Source organism: Helianthus annuus, chromosome 13, assembly GCF_002127325.2.
Source record: "Helianthus annuus cultivar XRQ/B chromosome 13, HanXRQr2.0-SUNRISE, whole genome shotgun sequence".
In the NCBI taxonomy this organism is placed as follows: domain Eukaryota; kingdom Viridiplantae; phylum Streptophyta; class Magnoliopsida; order Asterales; family Asteraceae; genus Helianthus; species Helianthus annuus.
In genome coordinates this window covers 94530639-94537192 of record NC_035445.2, presented here as the reverse complement: position 1 = coordinate 94537192, position 6554 = coordinate 94530639, and positions in this window count along the sequence as shown.

Here is a 6554-nt window from a genome sequence, read left to right as displayed (position 1 = left end):
GGCTTACTACGAGCCATAGATAGAGTCTTGGAGTGGGTATCATTTGATTCATCATCTGTCGATCAAGAGCTCGAGTAACAGCATAATCTATTATTGCCTGCAGTTCTGCTCCAGTTACATTAATTCCGGTAGTATCATTGCTCTCCTTCAAACGACTGTTAACTTCATCTAATCCAGCCATGTAGCTTGATTGCTACATAATTATTAACAATGATTTATTCAGAGATTATTATGGAATCATCATCTTTGACGATTTATCAACCATGGTAATATAAACCATATTGGTTAACTTGTTAGTTATATTTAATTAGTATTTTCCATTATTATTTATCCTAGTTATAAAACATTAAGGATATTAAAGTGGCGCATAAGGCCTAGTCACAAGGACAGTTCTAAATTTTGGTAAGCCATGATTTCCGAGAATCGAGGCATTTAAGGTTCGAATCACGTTCATTACCTTCTCTTGACAGGGAGTTGTAGACTTCAACTGTCTTTTGTCCTTTAGGACAATAGGCATAGCCTGTGGGCGTTCCCCTTCTGAGGGATGGTTATAATATGATCATCTTCTCAGATGTTATTAGTCGAGATCGTATGGATCCTACCGACTATTATGCTTGGACCTGGTCCAACACTTTTAGACAGGAGGTCAAGACCACCACTGTCGTTGTCTTATCGGACAACAAGTTTAGCCCGGAGGCACTTCATCACTATCGGATGTTTATAATGTGATCATCTTATAGGATGACACAAGCCATGATTTCTAAATCACTAGGCTAGATAAGAAAATTGGAAGAATCCAATATAAGTTTGATTGTTGTGATTTATCGAATCACATTTGTCAGGAGTGCTAACACGTTCTTAGGCGTTAACAAGGATCTGAATCCCTTGGGTAGGTTTCACCATCTTGGCCGCGTAGGCTAGATTTCACCTTTAAGATTCTTTTTAAAAATGCCTACTGGCAGGGAAGGAAGGATATTTATTTTATTCAGGATTTTATCATAAATCCTAATTTATAAGTTAATAATAGCACAAATGGCCTAGTCGCGTAGACAAGTTTAATTTATAAGCCATGATCGTCTGGGATCGAGGCATTTAGTAATAGCACAAAAGGCTTAGTCACGTGGACAAGTTTAATTTATAAGCCATGATCGTCTGGGATCAAGGCATTTAGTAATAGCACAAAAGGCTTAGTCACGTGGACAAGTTTAATTTATAAGTCATGATCGTCTGGGATCGAGGCATTTAGGTGTGAATCAAAGTTCATTACCTTTTCTTGACAGGGAGTCATAGACCACCACTGCCTTTTGTCTTATATGACAATTAGTATGGCCCGTAGGCGCTACATCACTATTGGATGTTTAATAAGTTTGGCCCGTAGGCACTACATCACTAATGGATGTTTTAAATAAGTTTGGCCCGTAGGCATTAAAAGATAATTATGTCCTTATAAGGACTAATAAGGAAAACGATTTTCAGTAAAAGGAGTTTCTTCTTCATCTTATTTCTGAATGCTTTCTCCTTGGATGTTCGTTCCATTTTAGCCGCGGTACGAGACTCAGCATCTCGGGCTCCGGTGTGGAGAACTCCTATTACGGCTTCTTCGCTTGGCGACGTATCCAATATAAAAATAATCGGAAGCAGTAAATTCCATATTAGAATCGGGAGTATTCCTATGTTAAGTCTAGACTCAAGTATGTGCAATTGTGTCACTGAGATTAAACACATTAGGATAGTGTTTAATTCACTCAATGTTGGCTCTGATACCAACCTGTCACACCCCAATTTTCCACGTGTCACCGGTGGGCCCGGTGGGGAGTATAGTGACGTAGTTGGCATCGTCATAGACAAACAACACAATATGTAAATGCACAGCGGAAGCAAAAGATAAATATATTACAACGGAAGGTAAAGGATCCACAGACGGATCAATAAAAGAAAACTGTTCAATAGACTTTAGGCATCTAGGACTTGCAAGATTCCCTAGTGACGCCCTGAGCTCCCAGCCAATTACGCATAGTACCTGTCACTTAACCTTTTGGAAAATACGTCAGTTTACACTGGTAAATACAATTAACTGACTCATTTTGGAAAAAGAGTTTGAAAAGTGATTTGAGTGCAAACGGCACAAAATATCTTGACACATTGATTAAAATGCACAGAGGCAAAATTAATCTTTATACTTGGGACAATTTTATTAATAAAAATCTTGTATCCGATTTACATGGTTGTCCAACATTTAGGGCCGGTGATTATACAATACAAGCCGGACAAGGTTAATCGACACACCACAAATATAATCTCACAAGAAGATAATCTCACGAGTGAGTATACGTTATACATATGCAACAGGAGGTGTTCTGCCTACACCTTGTGCTTACGTCGTGGCCATTCACTTTTTAAAATGAGCCAAGGATATCCAGGACACGGTCATTAACCCCCAATGTTATTTGTTATCAATCAACACAGATTAAAACGGGATTATGCAATTTAATCATCTCCGATTAAATAGTTTCTACACCCGACCAAGCGGTATTTTTATAATACCGTATCCCAAGCCCGTATAAGGGAAAATAAGTTAAAAGTATTTACCTGAGCTAGCTCCTGTCTTAAATAGCAAGAATAATAACTCAGCCGTATTCCTAAGTAAGCGTAGGTACAATTTACCGGAAAGCTCTAGTCTGGAACGATGGTATAAATAACCAATTAGGATACTAACGGGTCTTTAATTAAGCCTAAGCTTAGACCGGTTAGTTTTAAGGAAATATATGGTTCAAGCGCACGATTAAGCGAAAGACCGGATAGAACGTGATCTAGTCCCGACAAGTTTGAATACTTGTATAATATGGTTATACTAAATACATTCTGGATTTTGAGACAAAAATGATAACGTTTGACCCGTTTCGGTCAATTTACGCAGACTAGTTACGTAAACCGAACCGAACGCAAAAAGGGCGTTACGGGTAGCCAAAAGAGTCAAATGCAAGTTCCCTGAGATAGTATGCTTTAAATATGACATAATATCAGTAAGTTGTGTTCTATTATGCCCCGAATAAATTTAAACCCAATTTATGCCTTAGAAGGGCATTTTGGTCATTTAAAAGTTTATAAAAGAGTCAAATTAGAAATCTGAGTTTCGGGTCTGGTTTATACAGAAAATATACTTAATTTAACATGTTATAACAGTAGGGTATGACCCATATACCAAACTTAACATTTAAAATCAAATTATGCACCGTAGGGGTATTTTAGTAATTTCACAAGGGCTAAAAATGCCAAAACTGGAAATCTGAGTTCATATACTCATACTTACTGTTATTATATGAAAATATACTAATTACATCACTAGGTATAAGTCTTATATGTTTAAAATGGGTATAACGCTTACTATGCGTTAAAAACGCTTAAAAATGCGATTTAACGCCGTTTCCGGGTTTTCAAAGGAAAGCTGAGATTTTTATATTTCCAGAATACTTAAAATAACTTATTTAACATATAAAATCAGTAGGAAAAGGTTTCGGGTCAAAAGGATGTATAAAACTCATTTTATGGCTTAAACGGTCAAAACCGACATAAGCCGAAATAACTAAGCGATCCAAGATACGATCAGCCAAAAATTAAATAAAAATCATCTAAAATCCCAAAATATTATATAACATCAGTTGGTAAAAAGTTTTGTATCAAAACGTGGCCAGAAATAGGTTATACACGAAAAGGGCCGTTTATGTAACTTTATAATGTAGTTTTACGCTAATGGCCATAACTCACAATCTGGACCACCAACTGATCCGAAATTTTCGGTGCAAGTTTATATATTAGAAATAAAGATTTCTACTCTTTCACTTTTCCAAAAATCACGTTTTATATCAAAAAGGGAAAAATAGTCAACTTTATGCATAAATCGGAAACATGCATTCGAATCGGCTAAGCATAGACTCAATCAACAAAAATTCCAGAAAGTTTTACCAAAATAAAAATGGTCAAAAATACTCTCCAATACAGATCTCAAACATGCATGTACGAATCCGAATCGATAGTCTACGAAATAGTCGTTTTATAAGACTTTCGGTTCCGATTCGTATTTATACTATAGATTGTCGAGTTGATGATGATAAAACTCATTCTTATATGTATTACAAGTTATTTATGATGATCAAACAGATTGCATGTCTATTATATTAACATTCAAGCTTATTTTCGCAAAAATCACTTCTGTTGACTTTTTAGAATCACGTTTGACTCGACAATTAACATGCATTTAGTGGGAATCAGATAATACCCTTTTGAGGGTTTGTTCCCCACATAATTACCAACATATTTGTGGTTTTAATTCGAGAAATGACTGAGGGAAATTCGTTTAATCAGAAAGTCAAAGCGTAAGAACAACCAGTTTGACTTTTACTAATAATCTATGAAAGAACGAATTAAAGATTGAATTGGAAGCTTACAAAGGTCCTATAGATGCTTAGTTACTACTAGGAATCGGCCTTGATGTTCAGAAAAGCTCCAGGAAGTTGTCTTGAGAGTTTTACAAGTTGGATGTTCTTGATCACAATGTATGAGCTCAAAGAAATGAGCTTTTGATCTTGTTTTATGGATGAAATCAGAGGTTATAGAGAGCTTACTATTGTCCTGGGCATGCAAGGGATTTAATTGGTGCAAAAGGAGGTGTTGCAAGCTGTTATACACTCACCAAACTGACCCAAAGTGCAAAATTCGCATTTTTCTGTTACTGGGGGTCTCACGCGGCCCGCTTGGGGGTGCCAGGCGGGCCGCCTGGCTTTGTCTGATCCCCAAAACTTTGTTAAATGTTGCAGTTTGGTCCCTGCACTTTGGTTACGAGGTTTTGGCAACTTTTCTTGACTCGTAAACCCCCAAACTTGGTTTCTAGGAACCTTGGGACATTTACCAACATGGTAATGTCCTCGGATAACTTTGCGCTCAACCGAAAAGCCATGAAATTCGACGTTGACGCTTTTAGTCCCTTAAGTACGGTTTTGGCCATAACTTTCTCATACGTTGACGAAACTTCATGAAATTTTAACCACATATTCTAGTGAGTATATTTTAGCTTCTCAAAGCTTCGGGTCTGCCAAAAGTTCACTCAGAGGTATAAATTAAACATGTTGACACTTTTGGCCCCTATAGTTTGCAATACATCACTTTTGTGCAATTTCCGCGTCGTATGATCCATGAACCATCCGTTTAAGGTTATAAACATTATGTGGGGTTATCATAGAGCCTATTTATCCATTGTTGACACTTTGGACCCTTACGTTCCATAGTTTTCACTGTTTGTCACTTTTAGTCCCTCTGAAGTATGTTTTCACATACCGGACCCTTATGACACGTGTCAAGACATTATTGGACGAAATTTTTTCGAGGTGTTACATCCTCACCCCCTTAAAAGAAATCTCGACCTCGAGATTTACTGAAATAAATGAGGGTATTTCTCCTTCATCGTGGATTCCACTTCCCACGTATATTCAGGACCTCTACGGGCATCCCGTTTGACCTTATCAATAGGTACATGCTTCCTTCGAAGCTTCTTCACCTGTCGATCCTCAATCGACAATGGCTTTTCCACGAACTTCAAACTCTCGTCAATGTGTATATCTGTATGCGGTATAACTAGTGATTCGTCCGCGAAACACTTCTTCAAATTTCAGATGTGGAACACATTATGAATAGCGCTAAGTCCTTCAGGCAAGTTTAACTTGTAAGCAACTGACCCGACATGTTCGACAGTCTCGAAAGGTCCTTTGTATCTCGGGCTTAGCTTGCCTTTCTTACCAATTCGCATCACCCCCTTCCAGGGCGATACTTTAAGCAACACTTTATCACCTACATCGAAGTGAAAATCTTTGTGCCTTGGATCCGTATTCGATACGGGTTTATCATTATATCACAAGTCTTCCAACCGTTATGTGATAGTGCTTCTTGACTTATTGGCGAAACATATCCCTTAATCCTTAGGGTGCAATACATTGCGAGCTCCACCAAGCTCCTTAAATAGGCTTTTAGCTCATAAGTTATATGATCTATGATACATTCGATTCCTTTGAATGATTTTTATATATAATCAGAGCTTAACTAGCCTGATACTTATTAATTTGGCACACCCTTCCAGAGTGATGTCTTTGATGAACCTTATTTCTTAACAAGGACTTAGGAGGGTTGCTATTTTTACAACTCTTTGACTTTTCTGCCAAAGCTGGCAATCTTACAGATGATCATGGATTTGCCTGATCTTATTCGTTGTTTCCAAGGCAACTATCAGACCGGATGATTGGACTTACCAATCTTCTATGTATCAATAGATAATTAACATTCCATCTAAGCAAGGTCTCCAAAGGAGTAGCCTTGATACTTATACATCACTATTATAGAAATGCTTATCTTAATGAGAGATGGTTCTTCCAACCATTACTTAAAACTAGTCTTAAGGGATAGTTAATTTTCTCAGTTAGTCGAACAATCGACGATCCTGGGCAGCTGATGGAAATTCTTAATTGTTGCTTAATTTGGGTTGTGGTATTCAATGCTTCAGCAGAATG